General features: G+C 39.3%; 1 protein-coding gene across 1 annotated transcript in view; it reads right to left on the reverse strand.

The window, feature by feature from the left end:
• The window catches only part of mcama (melanoma cell adhesion molecule a), a 51,529-nt gene that overhangs the window by 25,857 nt on the left and 888 nt on the right, over nt 1-24,784 (reverse strand). The gene's annotated exons all lie outside the window — the stretch shown is intronic.

A 24,784-nucleotide genomic window follows, 5' to 3' on the forward strand; every position in this document is an offset into this window, starting at 1 on the left:
AGTATGGAGCACCATAGTTGACCTAGAAATGCAGAAATAAAAAAAAATAACATGAAGCTTCTGAACCATTACAACCAATTAACCGAGTTATTCCACTTAACTGAACGTAGACAAAATGACATTTGGAGGTAGACAGAATCTGGAAACTACGATTCCATCTTTGTCTCATATTAAAGTGTGTGAAAGACGAGACATTTAAGGTAAGAGGTGCCAGGTATGAGGCCTCTGCTGTTATTCTAACACTATAAATAGGAGACCTTCTTTCCAATCAGACCTCTGACGACAGCACGCTGACTTGCTGCTGTACTCCAACAAAGGCCTTCTTATCCCGGCCCCAGTGGTCATCATCACAGTGCTGAATATCCTTGAAAGCTGCAGACTAGCTGCCAACTAAATCAGCTTTCGCTCAACCATCCCACAGAAAGGGCTGGCCTGAGGTAATCACTTCCATTTCAATCTTCAGAAACCAAGAGCTCTGCCAGCTTTAAATAACAAAAGTCACAGTTTGAAGAGCATCAGACACGTTCAGAACTATTTTTCTGGCACTTTTGCCTATTTTGGATGTCAGAGTAGAAACAGTCAGAAAAATGCAGAGAGTAAGGGTTAGGACTGCATCGCAAACTGATATAAAGTACTTCAGGGTTTTATTTATCAAAAGAATAAAATATTAAGATATACTTCAGTTAGAGAAACCAAAAACCAATTAAGGAGAGTTTTTTGTTTCCAAGAAAATGAAGAGAACTAACACAATGACAGGGTTTCACCACACTGTCACTGTTCTTTAATCACTGGAAAAAAGTCGATGATTTAAAGACGGCGGGGCTTCTGACGTTAAATTAGGGTGAGCTGTCGTTTCTGGAAAAACAACGTGTCTATTTTTTTGTTTCCTGGAGCGTGTGTTGTGAACCAAATGAAATTCATTTGAGTTCAAATTCAATATGGAAGAACTTTACTTCCACATTTTTCCATTATTTACTTCCATCGTCCTAAACTTTCCAAGTTGTTCCAATAACAATCCTCATTTCATCAAATCTAAAGCTGTTTACGATTATTACGGGCGAATATGCAGTCAATGCACCAATCCAATACCATAACCAAAAAGCCCCAAAAAATCTGCTGGTTTGAGGTGAACTGTGTGACAATAACAGTTTGGTGTGAGCAGATGATGTAACTTTAATCAAAGCTAACAAAATGTCAGTCATCCATGTTTTGCCATTAATATTACGTTTCTCTTTTTTGCCTTACTGGTATCCCAGGGAAGTCCAAAGTATCCAAAGTGGGGGAAAAATTGTGTGCGACTACATCTACAAAACTTACTACTGCCAATCCACCAATAAGAAACCAACCCCCTCAGGGTGTTCCAGGTCATTTCAGAAGAAGTTTCCATGGTCTAGCTGCTGGCTCTAATCAAAATGAGAACTATTTTCCTCTAAATGTCCTATCCTCATGAGTGTGCTCGCTTCATGAATTTGCCTCAAATCATTAGAGTTAAACCACTTTAGATGTATGTATTGAGGTTAGAATCTAAGAAAAACATTAAAGTTATCATAGAAAATGAGCAATCGGTTTTTAAAAAAATCACCAAAAGTGAGGAAACTTTTTTGACTTCATACCCAACCACATAATACTCATTTATGCAAACAGGAATAAAAACCTCATTGACTATTTGATTAAGTCGGCTGGATTTTTCCATAAAAATTGAACATAATTATCTTAAACGCTGATTGCGAGCTGCGCCTCTATCACACGCATACACACACCCCGGGAGGAATCTTTATATTTTCAGTGTGCACTCATATCAGTTATTTTGTGGGTCTGCTTCTGCTTGCATCTGAATTTATTTGCATTCAATCTGTGCCTGTCCCACAACAAAGGCGTTTTTGTGCACTCCCTCTCCTTTTATCCCATCAACCAGACATGAGGCGAGCTGTCGGGCAAGTGTGCCACACCCATTTCACATGGATCAAAATGGCGAACCCCAGTTGCCCCCCCTCAAATCCCCTGCTGAGAACCTTAATGCTCTCAAAGAGAATATCAGAGTGATCACAGGTGCACTGCTGTGTTAATGAGGGGAAGAGGCTAGTCCCTGTGCCCGGACCAGTCCTACTTACCCCACTCCCCACCCCCGTACTACCTCCACCACCACCAACCTACAGACACACACACACACACACACACACACACACACACACACACACACACACAGTGTATGATTTGTCTGAAAGCCACAGTCCAATACCACGCCTGTTTTCACAGCAACTTATAGAACAACGTATATTACAGACTTGTATGTTTATGATGGTTTTATGACTATTTTTGCCCTTCAACTCAAGGTCTATTTCTTTCTCCTTCTGAAAACGAACTGTAAGTTTCATTGACGCGTCATCCTCAGCTGCACTATTCTGTTTCAAAAAACACAAAACTTCTGCTTCTTAGCCCCTTGTGTCAATCAACGCAGGGCAGTATCAAACTTCTAAAAGGGAGTTGTTTGAAACTCTGCTGACCCTTTAAAGTCTGAAACTTTAGGAGTGCCTTTAAAGTGTATACCAACAAAAATGGAGCCTGTAGAAATAGATCACACAGACTCCATTCAGTTTTATCAATCAAGTTGTGTCCGCACAAAGAAACTCTGGTCTTAGTTTTTATCATTGATGTATTTTTTTTCTCCCGCTTTTCAGCAGCCAACTGCATAAAAGACATCTACTTACTGTTCATACCGACAGGCGCAGTGTGAGTAAATGGACAAACAGGGTTTTTGTGTGTGTTATAACATGAAGATATCGCTTGGGAACCAATGCTTAAACGTTTGCTTTGATGGAAATCTTTCTCGTTTTGAAACCCTTCAATCTAAATCTAAATGTCTTCTTACCAATGTAAACCCTGAAAGTCAAAACATTTGGCCAATAAAGCTGTTTCTAATTCTCACTATCCAGGTGTAATAATTGTCAAAGCTCAAACCACATTAGAGACTGTTGCCTTCACATTCCTGTTTCTACATGTGATCATATTCCCAGCTGAACTATGATGACACCCAACGACTCAAAGGCAGCGCTAAAGCCATGTGCTCATAAAGAGCAGAGTGTGACAGAAACTTGGATCAGATACAGCTGGACCTGACAAATTAGGTAGAAGAAGAGTAGCGTTCATCTCAATAAGCTGAGTTCAAAGACTCAGGAGAATCTATGAGAAAGATCATGAAAGCTGCCAGTTCAAAGTCAAGCATCACACCTGAGTAGGACTTTTGATGTGTGTTTCTCCCTCAAATTTGTCAGAGGACCTTATTGTGACATTTCACTGCAAACCAACTACAGGAATCACTGTTATTCATGAGTTTAATATGAGTCGTTCTATTAGAAAGCACTCAGTAAATGGGTAAATGCTATTTAACAAAACCATGTTTTGCAGAAATCTGTTACCACCTCCCATGTTTTTGTGGATGGTCTGCATGAATTAAAACCAACTGAGTGTTTAGATCAAAAAACAGTCGTGGGGATGCAACTGATTATTAATGCCATCACCAATTAAACCTGTGATTAATAATCAATGGACAAATGCCAATAAAATACCTTTAGACACAAGGTTAACTAATGTTTGTGTAACAGGTCCAAACAGGTCCATTTACTGTCATGTAATTTCATGCTACATAAGAAAGAGGAAAAACAGATACACGCTCATTTGAAAAGCTAAAGCTAGAAAAACATTTGTCTTTCTGTATGAAAAACTCCCAAAAAGAAAAACTGATACCATCACACACCAGCGGCATTTACTCAAATATAATCCTCCCAAATAGTTGGGACAACACTTAACAAGGTTTTATAATCGAGGGTGATAAAATTCAAATTGAGGGCCAGGTGTCTCCTCAACCTTGGATCTAATTAAGGAAATGAAGCTTCTCGTTTACATGAGAACCCAAAGAGCCAACAGTAATTTGGTTACTCAAACACATGCAAGCACGTACAATGTAATGTCAAGATGTGCAACCTGTGGTCTAATGAAACTTACATCCATTTCAAAGACCTGTTTAAAAAGAACAACGTTCTACTTCTGAGGGTCTTTCAGTGTTATCTATCTCACTTTGATATTTGAAGCAAAATTTGAGCAGACAGGCATGCAGCCGTTTTGCGAGAAGAGAAAGATGAAAAGTGCAGATAGGAGAGTCTGTGAATGTGTGTGTGGGTCTGTAAATTCATCCTGTACTGGAATCTTATCAACAAAAAATCACTTAAACAGCTTTTCAGAGCTACTCTCCAGCTGCTAGGCTGCAGCAAGACATCAGATTAAGCAAAAAAAAAGAAAAATGAAGAAGATTTTGAGAACAGATTAGTCTCAGTGATGTCAATGTTTTGTCTTGGCAATCAGTATATCGTGCATTTGGGGAGCTTTGTAGATGTTCCACGGCTGGGTGAAGGACAATTACTTGCAGGTTGAGGAGAGTGCAGGACACACAGTGGCAGGCAGGGCGGGGGAGGGGGGTGGACTTGTGAAGGGGGACGGGAAGCAAACAAAGCACATGTGGGTTTTAGCTTGAGTTATCACCAGTACAATCATAACATCCTCCACCTTCATGACTTCCAGGTAAACAGATATTCAGAAAATGTACTAAACAGACCCATTCTCGGCTAGCACTGCAGTGTTTTTGTTTTTATTATCCAAGATAATTTACCTGAAGTGTTTTTTTGGAGGCTAATAAATTCTGACCAATGGATTGACTGCCATGCTCATGAATAACCAATTTCTCCTTTTCAGCAGTAAGAGAGGACAATACTGATGGTGGATACTGATGACTATATCTGCAGAGCATTTGAATGTTTTTGTCCGTTTTCCTCAACAGTCTGTGCTGATGATGTGTGCATATAAACAGACTGTGAGAGTCAAAGGTTCAAAATATTTCACCTTCACCGCAGCCTTATTGACGAGTCTCACAGATCTAAAACACGTGTATTTTCACAACAAACTTGCCCTGTATTTCACGTCCAAACACAGTGCATGCCTCAAGGAAGTAAAAAAAAAAAACACTTTCTCCTTTTCCTCTGGCGGGAGTCACATGCCAGAAGTCGGTCAGACACAATGTCAGACACAAAGATATATCTGTGTTCAGAACTCATAACCAGTTTCATTGTTTGATATGAGAGCAGTGAGCAGCTCTACGCCTCCTTTATCTTGATCTCCAGACTGGGAGACTCCGGTTCTCAGGGCTCAGCAGACAATATCCTCTGCTTGTTTGATTCACTCGGCCGCAGCGTGCCAAGACCTTGAGCCAGTGCTGTGGTTATGACTGGATTCCCAGTCTACGAGTGGCACTGTGTCCTGCTGCGCTGGGGAGGATGGAGGAGGTGGGGTTCACGTTGACAGAAGCAGCTGTGAACAATAGTCATGTCGCCCCCCATTCCCATGCTGTGGAGGACAGGGGCAGCTGAGGAAGGGGGGGATGGAGGGGGGCTCCAGCAACACCTGTGGGCAGCCTATTTGTCAAGTGATTTGTGGGAAGGAGTAGAGGAGATGTGAGAAGAAAGGAAGGAGAGCGTAGGGGGAGTGTATGTGTGTGTGTAAGGTGGGTGAGAAATGGGGGGGAGTATTATCAAAAGACCACACAGGGAGAAATCTCTGATGAGTTCCTGCTCTCACACCTGTGAAACTATATCAAACAAATCTTGCCGTTCCACAAATCTCCTCCCAGAACTGTCTAGAGGTTTAAAAAGGAGGTAAAATAAAAACATTCAACTCAAAACTGACCATCATGCTTGAAGCCATTCAAAGGAAACTGAATTTGCACCGATACTTGCTTTCAACAAACATCAAGTCCTCAACATTGTTTCGGTTCAGTCTCATCAATCTTATCAATCTTATTTATAACAACTTGAGGCTCATTTCAGTAAATATGACCTAAAAAGATCACTGTATTCTTCCTTCCCAGCTCCAATGAAAGTGAAATAAAGTTAGCAAGCAGTCAACGCAGTGCACCATGTAACTGCCAAAGAGCATGATATTTCCCTCCAAAGAAAGATGAGACCAAATACGGAGCCAAAAAGAGACTCAATGGGTCTCTGAATACAGGTCTGCAGGGTATTTAAACCATCAAATGTTTCCATATTTATATTTATAATGACGTCTTTAAAAGAAGAAAACGGCAATTTACAGAAGGTAAAACATGTTACGCTGCCCCAAAGTGGCTTCAATACTCATAATACACCATCTCTGGTTCTCCTTATCAAGGTGTTTTCAGTAAGGTATTAGTCTGAGACCTAGACAACAAAGTCAGATGAAGCAAGATCACACATTAGCAAGACAATAAGACAGTTCTTGGCTGAAGCGAGTTGAAAGCAATAATAAAACTGTTCACAGCCTTAACGAGAACAGTAGAAAAGGAGGGTGGGTGTATTCACTATTGTGGATAATTTCCATGGACAATTTTGTAAACATATAATGGTTTCTGTCATTATTTTTGCCTATTTTTACGTTAGTCCAAAATCTGTGTGATTGTGCGATTTAAGTCTTATTTTTTAAGTTCTTTCACTATCTCTTACTGCTGTAATGTGTGTAAGAGGAGCAGCAACAGACACTTTTCCCTCTGGGGATAAACTAAGTATTTCTGATTCTGTTTCCAGATTTTAAATTTGATTGAAATCCCAAAACTGACAAGAGTGGTACAACACTGCAGCTGGAAGAACACAATCGATTCCAAATAAAAAACAGTTTGTTGTTAATGGGAGCAGCTTGATCATGAAAAACCCTCCTGAAACAAAAGTGGGATAACCCAATTTTATGCTGAAACATGTATAAATTAAATTCCACAGACAGGCACACGGGGAAAATCCTGTGCTCAGAGGACTTCTCTTTGATTAGGCGGTTGATCTTTTAACAGCGTCGAATATCAGGGCTGAGGGAGCAGGGGAGGATTTGATATTTAAGCATCTCTTTATCCGACCCCTTTTGAAATGTCAAGTTCAAAGATCCAGACCAGGGGCCTTGATCTGTGAGCTAAGACGAGCGGGAGAAACACCCGGCAGCTCCTTACCGTCGTCACACGGATGAGACGACCCCGGCTTTGTGGCAAGTCGCTAGACGGTACGCATGGAGTGTTATTAACTCTGATTGTGTTAAAGTCTGTAAACAGGCTTTTGAAGTTTGCTCCTCGTGCGCCGATCAGACCTGCTTAATCAAATCAAAGCAGTGTTTTCTCTGTAGGGAAATGCTCATTGTGGGTTTGAGATTTTTCTAATTGAATAAAACTTATTCAATTAGGAGACTTTCCCAAGCAGTCTGTCTGATGTTAACGCTCACATCCTACAGTGTGGGAAGTCTGCCCAGTTTGGGGAATATTTAAAGACAGATATGAAAAGGTTTGATGTGTTTAATGAAGAGGAGTGAGGGATAAGCTGCCCCACATTTTTGAGAGGAGTGCCAGTGTCAGTGAATGAAGTAGTGCCAGTTCATTTAGAGCCAAACAGAGCCTGATGTCCTGCTGAACATGAGCCAAACCAAAGGGAAGGCACTGAAAATATCAGGAATGGACCAAATACAGAGCAGAGGGGATATTCTGTCTTTACCTTGACCACTTGTCACTTTTGTTGGCTGGCAAAGGACAAGAAATGTCTAAAAGCGTATGTGTAATAAGGCAGTACCAACAGGGAACAGAACCCAGAAATTAGTTTTTAATCATCACAAAAGAAGAAGCCGAGCCTTTAAAAGAGAAAGGTGGATTCAGCCAGAAGAATGGAAAACGTTCTTCATTCAACTAAATCATAGTTTGTTACTAATGCTCAGTTTTAAGACTGAAGTCTGTGAAGCGCTTGATTATCGATTCGTTTCAGCTAGGCACGTAGAAGACCGATCAGCTGACATTTAGATCATAAGGTGATCAAATGAATCCAGAAAATACTCATGGCAGATTGAGTCCACTGAAGTATGGCTGCAAAAGGAAAACCCTGGGGAAGAACAAGAGACCATGGAGGCAATATATAACTCTGAAAATGCTGAATCAGAGCGAAACAGTGAAGTTCATTCAGTGAAGTTTGAAAAGTTATAAAGTAGGTTAAAGTTATGTTAATTCAAGTTCTAAAGTATGAGCTCATTTTTTGGGCTGCCTCAGAGTTTCACAGCGAGCACTCAGCAGCTTTGACAGCATGACCGCCTGTCATTAAAGGGACGCTCCGCTCATTTTACACATGAGGATCAGTTTTCTCACTGAGGACAGAACCACTCAGCTGTGGAAAGTGTTTCATAACATCTCCTGTGGCTTTGCTGGAGCAGAAAAATACTGGACATTGACAATCTCAGCTGTGAGCTCGGAGACTTCCATTTATAAAAGGCTAGCCTGGAGGAGAGAGGCATTATGGGAAGTGTAGGAGCCAGGATTTTAGAAGCTTGGACTCCATTGCCCCTTCGACTTTAACTACACTCTTTTTTAAATTGCCATTGCCCAAACGTTGTGAAAGTTTTGAACTAGATAACTTACATCAAAATCTAAAGGATGAAATACAAAAGAGAAAAACAGACTTAGTGATATCTAACATCTTTCTTTTTGTCTATCAAGAAGAGTCTATAAAAGGCCACAAATCCATGGATGAATTGATCCTATACTAACAAGTACACTTTATGCAGCTTAATAAATTGCCTTGTGCTTAAAAAAAAGACGTTCTCTCTAAAATCTACTTAAACCATTACGTTACCCCGTTACAGTGTGGGACATTTACCTTCATTAAGACAATATGGACACTGGTTTTTCTCGTGCCTATTCTTGAAACACTTTGCTAATTTTAACAAATCTCACAATAGCACTAAATGTGTCAACCTTGCTAAAATTACTTCCTAATTAATCCACCAATAACTCCTGGCAGTAGTAACATTTGTGAGAATTAACCCTTAAATGCATAAGTGGATAAAAAGAGGACCCAGCGAGGTTGTTTTCTTGCAATATTTGTATTTTTTCCAGTTACTTTCCAATGTTAAGATTAAAAAATAATTCACACATATAATCTTCTGGTGTATGCAGGTGAATATTGTCGACCAAAATGACACATAAACACACTGGTTTTAACACGGGTTATTTAACTGAGTTGTGAAAGTGTGAAGGGTCCGATCACGTGTGCATCTAAGGGTTAATAATGAAACTGTACATTTCTGATCTTTTTCTCATAAAAGTGGAGGTGAGACAAGTTGGCCGTGTGCCACAGACAGGATAACATTTGTTCCCCGAGATTTACATGCAATAACATAAATATTAAACATTATTAGTCTTAACCTTTGAGTACATAGGTCGTGAGAAACTGGGGCATGTGTCTTTGCAACTAATCTGAGAGATTAATGTAGGAGGCAGGAGACATTTTGTAATTTGAAACTTGATTTCCCTCGCTTGTTCCGTGTCACTCACTCTTTTCAAGCTGCTGGTTCGAACTAGAGATGGAAAACTGATCTAATGTGGCCTCATGCATCAGTCATCGACCATTGTGCAGACTACAAACACAAAAAGGATGGGCAGATGAGGTAGGAGACATATGTAATTGGAAATTGCCACTGGGTAACAAGCACACCATGGATGAGAATCGCTGTTCTTAATGGCGAGCTCAGCAGGTGGTGAGATATAGAGACTTCCGCACAAGAACATGACAGGAAGATCAGAATAAATGAAGCCATACTACAGCAATATGTGTCCAAAGGGCTTTCTGCACTGTAATTTACCACGTGTTATGTACCCTTTAAGCGTGTCGATATCAGTCTTCCTGTCTCTGCTGGGCAGCAGATGCCAAGCTGGCTGGAGGCGGAGGACACACAGCGTCGTGACTCCTCCGGCCCTGCAGGGGGCTTTGCACAGTCAAAGGTTTATTCTTCAGATTTGGTGCTAGTCAACCTTTTCTTTGTGTATTTTTGGATGTTTTGTTTTTCCCGTTTTGTTTTATTTACTAAGAGTGTCTTGACTTTATGTACATAGCTGTCTGACATTCTGTACAGTAAGGGATCTTAAATAACACAATCAAGCAGCAGGAGACGGTGCAGCTGCACTTCAGGAGCTATCACTTATTCAATGAGACCCTGGATGGGGTCTGTTGTATCAATATGACTGCATATTAGACACCACTAAGTGTGACATATGCTGGGAGGTAAACAAGGGGCTATTACCACGATCGGGGTCTTAAAGCTGTATGAACACACTCTTTACTGTACATTCGTTACCTGCATTTTCAGGAGCTAGTCCAGGAAGACAACTGCTCGTTTGTAGTGTTGCCACTAAAATCTACAGTAACAAAGGCAGGTGTAGTCCGCTTCAACAGGGTGAAAGGCTTTCTGCCAAAAAAAGTAATAAGGCAAAAGCACACTCAAAGAAAACTAACAGTATCTAATTTCAATACATTAATTTAACTGTACGCTCCGTCCATATTGAGACACTTATGCAGGTCAGGGTCATTTTCACAACAGGACAATCAGCGCCACCCAGACGTCTGTTTCCCAGGCAACCTCATCCAGGTCCCTTCTGGCTCCGCGGGGGATTTCCCTGCCAGATGCCCAAACCACCTCGAATGACTCCTCTCAATGTGAAGAGTCTGGCACATGGGTCTGCTTCTGTCACCCACTGATGATGTCATAAGAGCTACAGGGAGACTTCAGTGAGACTGTAGCTAAGATGAGATTCATGTTCTCGTCTCTACCTCAGGGGAACCCGAGAGGTTTGTTTGCCGTAGTGCTGCTGCAGCTGAGAAGTGCATTTAGAAAGGCCAAAACAAAGACTACTTAGAATAAAGTCAGGAGTCAAAAGTCCAAGAAAAGTTGCAAAGATTGATTTAGATTGATTTAGAAATGCAGCACCACAACAACCCCTTTGTAAGTCCTGCTCACTTATCGATTTAGATAAGGGTGAAGTTGTTCAAAGTTTTCATATTTAATATTTAATGTCCACAGCAGACAGCAAAAAGAAATGTATCTTATAGTTGTTTTATAGACACTTATAGACACTTTTTCAGGACAAAAATGTGAGAAACATCATAAAAAATAGAAGCAATAACTAGTTTTCCACAAGGTAATACTGTTGCAAGAAGAAATAGTTCAAGTCAGAGCCCAAATTACAATAAAACTTCTCGCCAACCTCAACTGACGACACAAACAAATCCCTAATGAGTGTGCATTTTATTTTAGTCACACAGACCATTTCTGCCTCTGATGAGATACACCAGTTTTAATTTGTTTGGAGCGTAATTCCGGCTGCAGCAGAGCTATATAATCCATCAGGGTAAGCATGATGTCTTCATTTGGTTTGGATTCAAGTTTATTATTAAGTTGAGTGTTTTCCAGCATTGAAATGAGTCCTGGTTTTAGTCCAGCTTCATCACATTCTCAGTGTCTAATTATCACTGCAAATAACTTCCATGTGTGAAACTGTTATTCATACAGATTAACAGAAAAAAAACACCAACTAATATCTAATATTGACACATCATCTGTTGTACTACTAATGACTTTGATGCCAAACTCTGTATCTCATATAAAAGAGGAAGGTGTTTGCCAAAAGCTAACCGCAGCCTTTATATCTTTCTCATCCTGAGTGATTCCAGATGTTAATTCAGAGGGTCTTCATCCCCTTTTTTTTACAAGGATGCTGTTGGAGCCTAGAGCATTAGCACGTCTTTATTCTAAAATTGCAGTAGTGAAGGAGCACCCCCAGGCAGATTCCAGACCCTAAATTTGAGCTGCAGAGGTAGATCACATTACAGCTTTCATCACACACGTCTTCAAAAGACACTGGAAGTGTCTGGCAGCCACTAAATTGCCCCGAAAAGTCAACTCTGCACCCAGGCTCCCAAATAAATCCTGTCTGCGACTTGCACACCACCCTTCAGTGTCTGATTCTTATCTGTGAACAAAGCCTGTTATCACGTCTCACGTCAAGATCTGTGACATTTCTCCAACAGAAGCTCAAAACAAGTCACCATAGAAAATCTGTTATCTCCAAACATCTACTCCTAAAAGCTCTTTTTTCAATCCGCAGTCTGTGAAATACATATTTAAGAGTTTCAGTTAGAAAAGGACACATCTGTTTGATCTTTTCCCAATTCAAATGCAGCTCATCTCACTTCAAACTACCAGGCATCTGTCTTAAAAATTCCTCCCCCACATTGACTCTGTGACTTCTGGTGGCTGAATGGAGAAGACAACATGCATAAATATTCTGAAAACACAAGGTTGTTATTCTTCTTGAGAAAATCAGACACAATAAATACATGTTTTTTTCCCCCAAAACCCCAGAGAATAAGTCACATGTTTGATGAGAAGCACAGTAATATCTAGTATTAGTACATTTTTTTTTAACTATGCCAATAGCTGAGGGAATCAAAAACTGTTTAAATGCTGAAAAGCTGGCCGCAGCATTGGTAAGAACACTGAACATCCCAAAATATGCAATGGTTTACACAAAAAAAGCAATGGTTTTGTCATTTCTTATGAGTATTTTCAGTTTTTCTAAACATCCTTTGATAGTGAAAACATTTGGGGTTTAATTCATCTTCAGCTCTTGACTTTTTTTGAAATGATTGATTCTCCTAGCCTTTTTGGTGTTTGAATGATTCAGAGAAAAAGAAGGAGGGCATTATCATGAAAAATTCCACTGTCCGATCAACAGTTGCTGCTGGTTTTCCTCAACAAGCTTATTTTCTGCCTCCCTTATCTCTCCTGAGGGAAACTTAAACAAAGAGATGAGACCTCTGGGGAATCTGCCAAACAAATGCCCTGCAACCACGAACTGCACAACAGAAAAAAAAAAGACAAAAATAATTAGGGCTTCACTGTGAATATGTTGAGGGGGAAAGTCCCATACAAAGCATGAAATGTGAGTTAAATCTGGGCCTCTACCATCGCACTGATCACTGAGCCTCAAGGGTTGGGATAACATTTACAGACAGCACTGACATAAGACTCTGTAATCCTACTCAACAGTATTCATAACGGCATACACAGACATCCTCCCCACTCCGTCATACAAAGTTTAATTCAAAAAGCACACAATGTTGAGGGCGATTTTCATGTTAATTTAGAAAACACTCGCTGGTGTGCTGATTACACTCACTTAGAAAGTGCTGATAAAATGAAGAAATTTAAAAAGCAGTCCTAACCAGCCTGTATGAGATTGTGAACCGCCAACATCAGATCCAAACATATAGCTGCTCGTCTGTTCAGAAAAAACAGTGCCAGATGTATGCCATATCCGTGGCATGGCACAGCCCATTAGCGAAAGAGGCAAACACCATGAAAGACGCTCTGGTTAGCCCCGAGGTCTTCATGAATATTCATATGCACATGTACATGCACAACACAGAGATGTCTTTTCACCATCAAAGTCAGCCTGGATTTAAACTGACTTCATTGTAATTCGACAGCAGATGTGAATGCAAGTTGAAGTGACGGGAAACTGACTGGCACAGAGCCAGAAATCATGAGCTTCATCATTTACTCTGAATGGACAAAAACAACTTTAGAATATTAAATATTGTGATGTGTTTTAATTGCATTCCATACATGTCTTTGTTTAGTTTAAGTAGCCTCAGCTTGAATTGGTCTTAAGTGCTAATAAGCCAATGTGAACGCCCTAACATGCTAAATGAAGCGGGTGAATCGGGTCAGCCTTTTTCATCTAAACATGCTTTGAAGTTTATCATTGAAAGCATGTTGGCATGCTGAGGTAAGCAATAAATTCAAAGCACTGCTGTGCCTCTGTGCATTCATATTTAAGGACCCATTAATGGAAAGGAATCTGTTGCAAGGGTTGATTTCTATGAACTATAATCAGACAGCTGGAAGACAAATAAGCAAATATGGCTCCTTCAATTAGCAAGAATCTGTTTCAAAATAAAGTTACCATGTGAGACTTTTTACACTGAAACGTTCTTTTTAAAACTTTGTATATTACATGGCTGGTGTTTTTCTATATAGCTTTATTCAATGTCTACAAATAACCCCAAAAGTAGTAAAACAGTGCTTCTCTTTGGACACAGGGTTTTGACATATCAGACTAAGGATAAGGATACAAAGATAATGTCTTTATATGTGTTGTTTTCCAGCATTATTCCAGCTTCTATCTGTATTTTAGCTGAATTTGATGGGCAAAACAATGATACTGCCTAAACAAAACAGAAAACTAAGTTTGTTCAAAGCAAAAAATTAAAGGCAACCTATCTATATATTTTAGCTTTAAATAAAAAACATTTGAATCCTGTCTCTGTGTCTTTGGTCGTCAAAATAAATCACCCTCACCTTCTGACAGTAATGGAGCTTCTGTGCTTTTTGACCCTTAAAAGTCCGGAAAAACAAAAAACATTACCAGTTGCATTCACTATTTTGTTACTATCGTCATTTGTAGTCATGATATCACTTTGCAACCTAATCCTGGGGGATGCTACACTAAATATATACTTCTGCAGGTTCTCCAGGCGTTCTGCAGGTGACACTGACACATCGGTGGGTCTGGCACTTTGACATAAACCAAAAGGAGGGAAGAAATCAGAGGACTTGGCATTCCTCAGGACAATGACATGGTCTTAGGGGGATGCCTTGAGCAAATACTGAAGACAAGTCAGTGTCACTTCTATTGTTCCAAAAAGACACATATCGCATATCACTCACAAGAGGACGGGGTTAAGGATGGAAGTTAAACCTCTAACCAATGACATAGTGTTGTGGTCGCATTTCACACACACCTTAAACCCTCAGGATTTAAAGGGGAATCTCCGCTTTCCATCCACCAGGAGTAATAAGAGTTCATTATGGACCGTTAACCGCAACTCAACAGCCTCACTGATTAATGGGTAACTTAGCTCTGACAACGCTGTACTCCAGTTTGAGTTATTCAGCCTCGAGGTAATGACTTTTAATGTGCACACAAGATTACAAGAAAGGCTTTTCGTATGGATAAAATTGATTGGAAATGCCAATATGCTTGTTCAAAGCGGAGTGAAAAAAAGATGAATAGGCTGGCCGACATTAAAAGCAAATAAAAGCAGTGGTGTTTAATGCTATTAGATAGTTTTTCTAAATTGGGCACTTTCATATTCATCTTGGTCATTTTATCTTAATGGAATATTTATCTAGAAACACAACAGTTTGTGCATGTGGAAAATATTAATGTATGTTTTATATTAACTGGTAGGTGAATCGTGTTGTAGTTGAACAAAACAATGTTTGCCCTTTTTTACCACGTTGCTAGTCTTTCAACGAAGCAATATGATGTTTAGCATTGTATCATAATTTGTACCAAACAGCAAGACAAACACTGTTTATCCCAACGTACCAAAACGATCTTTTGAAAACCAAAGTCGGCATATCATCATTCAAGTCTCATTTAAAAGATCCATGTTGCAAAGGATTTAAAACCTGCTACAGAGAAAAATGACTTCACGGTTGAAAATGTACTGATGTGAACTCAAACTGGTGTTTGGCCTTAGTATCTATTGTTCTTACTGGTTTGAACAGTTTGGAGGTAGAGTCTCCCACTTTCCAAGAAACTGATTTCAAAGATATTCTTGTGCATGTGAGTGGTATATATGTAAATGTATTCTGAAAACTGACTCAACATAACCTTGAATTTAACATCCAGATTATTATTAATGCTTATAAAGATCATACGAGTTGAATATTAAACAGGCTGAGGATGCCACCATTGTTTTAATTAAATCCCACCCTTTAATTGAATACAACTCTTTCCTGTGGTCCCCTGCTGTTCCAGTCAGGACTGTTGACAACAACAAGGGCAAAGTAAACATTCCCAGGCTCCGTCCACTGCACCCAGAAAGAAGAAAAGGCTAAAGGAGGGGGCATGAGAGAGGTGTTAGAGGGGGCAGAGGATGGGGGGACACGGCTCAGGAAAAGGCGGGAATGAGGCAAAGACCATTGTGGTGTAAGATTTCTCTGTAATGTGAACCCCTGCTTGTTGCCCCCACAGCAGAATGTCCCTTGTCCGATGGATTGGGCGTCAGGTGTGTGCAGCTGTTGGTTAAGCTCTGTTTGCAGACCAAAGAGGGAGACAAGTGGGAAAAGGAGGAAGGAAAGGCTTCTCAATGAAAGCAATACTGGAGGGTTTTTTTTGTCTCTCCCGGTGGCACTGATGGGACCGCTGCCAAGACTTGGATCGAGGCCCAAGAGAGTGCCATGTGTCCCACAGATGGGCCCTCTAAATATGAAGGGACGTCGTGTACAGATGGTCAATTTTTTTCCTGTGCAGAGTTTAGAGATAAATGGCCAAATCTACCAAAGATTAAAATTCTGCTAACAAATGTGTTATTTTAAAACAAAGAAAACCCAACTGTAATATACCATATATATTCAAAAGATCTGCATATGCAGCAAAAAAGATGATCTAATAATACTCTTATGAATGATAACTCCGGCTCCATAGGGCCTTTTTATTTACTTTTGTTTAAAAGTTACATAATACTTGTGAGTGTGAACTTCAGATTTGTCATAATAGTACCAGCCTGTAATGAGATGGTTAAAATATAGCAATTGGTTGTCATATTTATGTCATATTTATGTCATAACTTAAAACAGCAGCACACACCAGAAGTATGTTTTTAGAAATTACTAGACTAGGATTACTATGTGCAACATACCACAACAAAAGCTATACGCTGTTATCATAACTTACAACATGAGACACATGAGGACCTGTCTGATTCAGCTGATTGATCCCTCATACGCTCGCCTTATGGTTATAAATATGTTGCATGCTTTTAGTGGTGACATTAAAAAGTCATAAGGCACTTCTATGGGTCGCCCTGTCACAACGCAATGTGTGAGCAAAAGGTGTGAGGCTGTTTATGTTCCTATGTTGGCTGATTCAAATTCCACATGGTGCTGCACATGGGCAAAACTCCAGACGCACCGCCTGGTGCAACTGGAGAAAGAAAAAAAACTCAGTGCATTCATTGAAGTAGATTTCTCACATTTCATGTTCTACTTTACTTAAGGTGTGTCATTTTATTTAACTTTTATCTCCATTACATTTACCAAAAAGCTTTATTGAGTACACTGAGTTTCCCCCCCAAAAAACATACACAAGCATTTAACAGTATAATCTATAATCATTTAAGATATTCAGAGTCCAATTTGTCCATGTAGCTATATCTAAAGTAATCTTTTTACTTAAAGTACATAATGCAGACAAAAAGTTAGATATTAATTGTAGAGCCAATAACTTGTAAATGTAGTACTTCACAAATGTTGCATTGCTACTTCTACTAAACAAGTAGGTCAGGGCACATTGCTGGATTGGTGCTCTAAAACATTTCATTTCCCACAAACTATGAAGTTAAATGAGAAAACTGTGGCCAGCAAAGAGGACTCTTAATCGAAACTATAAACTGCAAAATGTTCCTTTAATTACCATTAAATCGCATTGTAAATAAATAATCATCAGAATAAAGGGCTGAACACACACCTCTACACCCGTCACACTGCGCTTAAAATACTGTATACAAAATAATCAATTCAGTGCAAGCAGTGCAGCCAAATCCAATATTTGGGATCCAAAGAGGCTTTTAAGAAACAACCCTCTCAGCACTCTCCCAGCACGATGAGAGAAATACTGATGTGGAACCCTGCAGCACCAACAACATGTTTTAAAAATAAATACAAAAAAGCATGTTGCAGAAGACAATGCTCATGTTTGACTGTGTGAGATAAAAGTTGTTGCACTCTGGCAATGAGCCAGGATGGATTCTGTACATAGATGTTCCTCCATCTCACAAGCAATTTTCTACATTCCTCCTCTTGATTAAATCTATTTAAACAACCACCTCATGCCTCTTAAACTAGTTCTCTCTTCTCCAGGGTGGATTGTTCACTGCAAAGATTTTTCACTGTGATGAATAAAGGGCTTTGAATAATACACTAGTCAACTATGTTTTGGACGGTTCCTGGGCAGAAAGGTAGTCAATACAGGAAAAATTCCCTCCCCGAAGGCCCAGGGATCAGACTACAGAGGCAGCTGCTGGATATAAAATCCCACTCAAACATCAACCAACCACTGACTGCAGAGATACTCTACACATGCAAGACAAGGTCCTGAAAAAAAGCCTTCAGTCTAGGCGTAAGGGTGGATGTCAGCTCTGCTCCTGCTAGCTAAACAGTAAGAGCTTTGATTTTCTCAAACGTGTCTTGGATGTTCAGAGCATGCAGGCTTTTAACCAAAGGCTGAAACACCAAACGGAGAGAGAGTGCTTTCAGAACAAAACAAATGCATTCAAAATATTTGCTTTTGCCTGTTTCAGTCAGATTGTAGCAGCTTTGCAGACAGGGTTAGCAAATGTACTGAAATAATCCTAAACTTCTTCTGAGAAATCAATACCTTTTTTGAATCCAGGGGTTCATTCCTTAATCTACTCTGTCTGTTTCTCTATTTCATAGTAAGTACAAAGCTGCTGCAATTTGCATTTTTCATCAACACACAGTGAAGCAATCATACTTAACAGATGTGTTTCTGTTTGATATGCTCCTGGCAACTGCAGTATGATGAACATTTTTCTAAAATATTAAGACAAACAAAGCTCTTTTGGAGTGAGTGGATTTGGGTAAATACTGAACAAGACTTGTAATACTGACTTTATTGAGAACATTTTTTGGCCTTTATTGGACATATTTAAAGGGAAAAAGCCAAAGAGAAAATGGTAAGTAAATACCAAATAGGTTTGTCTGATATGAAACAAAGGTTGATTGGTTGGAACATAATCGGAAAGTGTTTTAATAGTCTTCCATCCATACATCCATTTGCTTCCTATCCAGGTGGCAGATATGCAAAGTTAATGAAGTCGTCCATCTGCCCAACATCATTTCCCCAGCTCTCCTAGGGGGATCCAAAAGTTTTCATCAGGCCAGATGAGATATGTGATACCTTCATTGTGTTCAGGATCAGCGTGGGGTCTCCTGCCAGTTGGTCTTAAAAACAGCCAAAGAACTTGATAATCTCACAAATTTCACAAAACAAGGGACAAAGAATGCAACCCCTGATCTCAGGTTTTCAAGTCCAGTGCTGTAGTGTCCAGGTACAGCAGACACTGTTGAATGCATTAAACCTGATGAGCTTTGACAATTAGTGAAAGTAATGAAAAGGGTTAAGTCAGTAGGATTTACTGCATTTGATTGTTCACCATGCTGACACACATGCTGGCTGAATTATCTTACATATGCCTAATGTTAAAGCAAACCAGCATTATACTTCCTCAGGGATCAAACAGCGCACTCTCTTTAATGAAAACAATGAGCCAATACATTAGATTACATGGCTGTCAGACCCGGCTATCACTCAGGCAAGGGCACTAATCCCACATGAACAACTGCAGCCAACAGCTGCACACTTCCTGCTGCATGCAGACGACTCAGCGGCAGAGTGAAGGCATTCCCAGGCATCCAGCCACAGACACGGATGAAGAAGAGGTCAGGGCGACCCGCCATTATTTACACCCAGAGACTGACACACTGGTATACTTTATGACTCATTTTTGATTATTTAACAACATTACTAATGCGTCACATGATATGAAAGCAAATATTCCTCCCTGGCTAAGAATACATCATTTATTAACAATTACAGCCAAACAAGAACTTCACCTACATATAGTAAAAATATATTTCAGGTCGAAGTAAAGAAACGACGAAGAATCAAAACAAATATTAATGGACAGTTGGATGCAACTCTAAAAGTGTTGCACTTCCATACACAGCACTACTTTTTTAAAGATTCTTGGGCTTCTTTATAGTTTTATTAGAGAGGCAGGGGATGGAGTCGGTTAGTTGGAAGAGAATGAGGAATGGCATGAGGGAAAGGAGCCACAGGTGGGATTCGAACCCAGACTGCCCGCTTTTAAAACTGTAGCCTCTGTACATGGGGCGCACGGACTTATCACCAAGTCACCAGCACGCCAATACAGCCATACTTACAGCACACTAACCGCTGTACAAAAGTATTTTCATCATGGGAGTAAAAACATTTATTGCTTTTTAGGCTTTCTGACCCTTTTGAATATCTCATTTATAAGATTGGCAGCTTGAGTTATAACTTGTCATTCTTAATGTAACTTTTAAATGTCAATAAATCTATGAAAACAATCACAATGAATAAATTAAATTGCTTTCAAAAATAATTACACAAAAAAGCACTTCGTGGTCATACCATGTTGTTTGAAACTTCAAGTAATAAGCTTAAAAAAATGACAGATACTAAAAAAATTCCTTATGTTTTCCAAAATGAGCTAACGTCACAGATATCACACTTTTCAAGCACTAATAAAAAGCTATGAAGTATTCTCTGGTACTATTAGTTGGGAGACATTTGGTCTGTCAAAGCAGAAAAAAGTATTATATAGATTTCTCCGGTCTTTCTTCAGTTGCAAATAAAGAGTTTCTTTGAGGGTGTTACTCAAAAAACTACCACTAAACAGAGGGGTTAGAAAGGATGACCATTGGCTCTGAACAATGCTCATTCATTCCAAAAATATGCTGACAATACAATACTTTGTACCACATGTACCACAAACAACAAATACAATACTCTGAGTCCACAAAAAGTGAAGTGTTTTGTGCATGAATGATGCCACGGCTGTCCAAAATGATTAGAGTCCAAACACCATTAAAATGTCACCCTACCCCTACATCTTCTCAACATCAGTTTCTATTTCCGACACTGCCTGAGGAGACGGGTTCAAGTTATCAGTAAACAAGGAATGTCCTGGTAAAGATATTGTATATTCACAAGCGGTGAAGGATTTACAGCTATGAATCAAAAAGATGTTACAAGAGTCAGAGATTAGGTTGCTTGGCAGACCAAACCTGAAGTCTGTCTGGAGACATAAAAATAGGAGTTTCTTCTCTCTTTGTCTGCTGTTGGCTGAGTTTCAAGTTCACCAGTTAACCCAAGTTAGATAAAAAATAGCATAAAGCTTCTTCAATAAGAAACCTGGTTCAAAATGTCTTCCAAAAATCTCAAGAAACTCTCCAAACAGCATCATGTGTAAGTCAGTATTGTGGTTCTCAACTCCAACCCAGTTTATTCCTGCACATCATTTGAATCTCTAATGCAATGATCACAGAAAAAAAACACTTCAGTACTCAAACTCATTTTCGCTGCACACTAACACCAATTTGGTGTTTTAGTCAGAATTTACACCAGCTGCACAATGAGGGGGATAAACTCAAGATAAGTTTTTGTAGCTGTGTGTAGCTGTGTCGTAAAGTTATAAAGGCCTCCTTGTCTCCATGTCTCCCAGTCTAACAGTGTGGCTCATTGATGGGTTTTTAATAGTCATTGGACAACAATGGAGCTCTATATCACAGTGAAATCCAGCCGTGGCTTCACAGACAATACTTGTTATTGGAAGCAATTTTACCCAATTTTACTTGGGGACAGGGAAGTGTGAAATGTCAACAACCTTAAAGATAATGAAGCCATAAGAAATGCCAAAAAATGTCATGTCTACACTTAAAGTTATATCCAGTCAGCAGTATTAGAATAAAATCATACGTCTTAACGGGGTACAGGCTAAAAAGTTATAACCCTAATCTATTGTTGGAGTTGCTGAATAAAACATTTTCTGATTATATTTCTGAGTATTCTGAGTATATTGCAATTATAAAATGCTTATACTTTTCAATTAAGTTTACAAAACAAGATTTGCAGCATTTTCTCAGGTTAGAATTTCAGTTTTTTATGTCAGTATGAATTCATCATTGTTGTTATTTTAACGGATTGTGTGTCGAGATATAATATTTATTAGATCGTTTGGCTGGGTAGATGCATGCCGCAAAATACCACAACTGTCATCCTATCAGGTTGGCCTTACGTCCAGGATAAAGTCAAGAGATAAACCTCTTTTTTAGTGGACCAACCTAACAATAAGCACTTTCAAGTGGAACATGAATGTCAGGCAGGACAGGAAGAATTTGATTTGAAGGTTGAAAAGTGGGCGTGTCAAAATTAAAGGGGAGCATAGGCCAAACATTGTAAACTGAATAGTTTGTAGTATTCGTCGAAAAGAGAGCAGTATGCTCAGAAAAGTTGCTGAAGCAGTCTTTTGTTTAGATATCAGTTTTCTGGAATGGAATCAATTCTAGCAAGCAGGTCCTAAAACACAACAAGTATCTAGAGAAAACAGAACAAGGTTATTAGATGGTGAACATCTTCAGAGCCATCAATTCACAATGCTGCTGCTAGCTAGCTAACCAATGGGTATAAGACCTGTGAAACGTTCTAGCTTGTAGGTGGATTTCATGATGTTGAATGTTGAAATTGGCTGGTTCAAGCTTAAGAGTGCAAACTGTATTTGATTTTGTTCAGAGAAAACAAGAAAATACAATTATTCGCACATGTATTTAAATAAAGTAGGTGTTCAGTATTCCAGACTATTCGACCGACTATGATTAGAGATGCATTTTTCATTTCCGGTTGACTTGAATGATTGGTGCCTGTATTGACTTTTAAACAGCAAAGGATATTTTACACAGCAAAAAGACTTTAATGATCCACCCTATCTTAAACTACACCAAAGAATAAAGTCCTCTCCTGGTTTGGAAAAAAAGTTAATTACAGCATGACCTAAGTAAGCACATTCTGCGTGTCTACTTTCTGTTCTGCAAATGTCATCGTAAAAGCTCTGCCCACTGCTCTGATTTACTGCACAACCAGCCGGGACCGCCTGCTCGTTCCTGTAACCGACATGACCATCATACTGATGAACACTGCTCTGTGAAATCAATAGATGTTGCTGTAAGCACTAAGCTACATGTTTGGGTTTTTCTAATACTCAGGATGGTTTTATTCTCCATGCAGGAGAAATGCTTTTAGCCACAAATTGTATTCAAGTAAGTGCCCTTCAGGGTCCATTAGGGAGGAGGTCAGTTTTGACAGGGCTCTTTAAAGGGACGGGGGTCTCTATCACCAACCACACGACATAATCCAAAAACAGACAGCTTTACTCCGTCTCCAGAGGAGGTAGCGGAGAGATGGGGATTAAAAAGACGTAACCCAATTAAGACAAGGCTGATGGAGTAAAAAAAACAAGGATTTATAAGAAAGAGAGGTTTAAGACCAGGACAGAGTGAGTGTTGTCCCGTTGTGAGATACCACGTGGAGTAAGGTTTACGTTTAATTATTTACAGTAAAGCTTCCTTTAAAAAGTTAATCCATACAGTAAGTCAACATGAAGTCTGTCCTTCACAATGGGAGGGGAGGGGAGGGGAGGGGAGGGATGTACATAAGATTCATGATTCCTAATCAGCTAATAGGCTCAAAAAAATCAATGTATGCACCACAAGCAGCACTACCTGACAAAACTTCCACCAATGTTGGTCAAAGGTTTGTTTCAATTCAAAAGAACTGCAATAGAAATAGCAATAATGATGCATTAATGACAGGTAGCACAGTCAGTTTGCAATGACCATACGTACCTGTTGGACTGTTCAATAAAAAGACATGTCATGGAAATATCATTTTGCTGATGTGCTAAAATAACCTGTCTGTGACATTTACAAAAATACTGTTGTTCAAGTCACACCTCGCCCCTGCATGTCCTGTTCTACAGAGTTCTCCACATGAACATCTGTTTTTACAAGAAAACATCTGCATGAACTTCTGCCTTTCTTCGAACTAAGAAACAGAGACTGTCTATATTAGGTTGTTTTTTTTTTATTGATTTTTTTTCATTGTAATGATGTCCCTCTCCACTGGGGGCACTGTGGCTGCTGTGAAGTCAGGTCAGGCACAAATGTGCACTTTACATCATACAATACTTTAATGTTTTATTCTTTGTTTATTACAGAATAATGCAACAATAAAGGAAAATGTTTGAGTGAGTTTAATCTGAACCTGTACAAACAATGCACACATGATTATTTAACAAATATAAGAAGGTTCTGTGAGTCGTTATCTGGGTATTCCTGTCATCTACATGTATTATTAAATCGATATCAAAGCATATTGATCAATATCGAATCGAATCAATATATAGAATTGAAATTGAATTGAATTGTGAGGTTGTGGACAATACCCAGCTCTAATATAAATAGAACCATAAATTAAAGAATTGAAACATTAACAAGTTCCCTACACCTATGTAGACTTCTTCATTTGGTTTATCTGCAATGAGACATTTCTTTTTGCATTTCCCCTAAAAAAAACAATCCAAACAATGCTCACCATTACAAATGACACAATGGTTTCTTACAATTTTCTGTCCTCCTATTGCCTAATATACCGATTACCCATTATTAGCATCAGCTCTTTTCACATAGGTCTAACCCTAATGCCCCCTTAGGTCTATCAATACCTAGTAGTACAAAATTTAGAGTCATGATAAAACAACTGGCAGGATGGCAGAATTATTCGGCCCCTCCAGATCTTTAAAAAGTCTAAGTACTACTTTTAATGTTGAACATTATATTAACCACTTATTTTGAAGACAACATAGGCTATTTGATGATGTGACTTTGGACTACAGTTGTCCACAATGCACTTTAGCCAATGGCAATATTGATTATGTTAATACATTAAGTCTGACAAAGATCTTTTTATCACATAAAAGTGAAAAACATTAATTGGTTGCACCCCTCTCAGTTGATTTATCTGAATACAACTATCCTATGAGAACTGTCCTTTGAGGAAACACATCCAGTGTAAAGGCAGCCTAAAGTCAGACTTGTTCTCACACACACACACACACACACACACACACACACACACACACACACACACACACACACACACACACACACAATGGCCAGCATCCCACAGCTCTCCTGCGTCTAAAACCAGCCTCTTCCA

The sequence above is a fragment of the Labrus bergylta genome, chromosome 14 (assembly GCF_963930695.1).
Source record: "Labrus bergylta chromosome 14, fLabBer1.1, whole genome shotgun sequence".
NCBI lineage: Eukaryota > Metazoa > Chordata > Actinopteri > Labriformes > Labridae > Labrus > Labrus bergylta.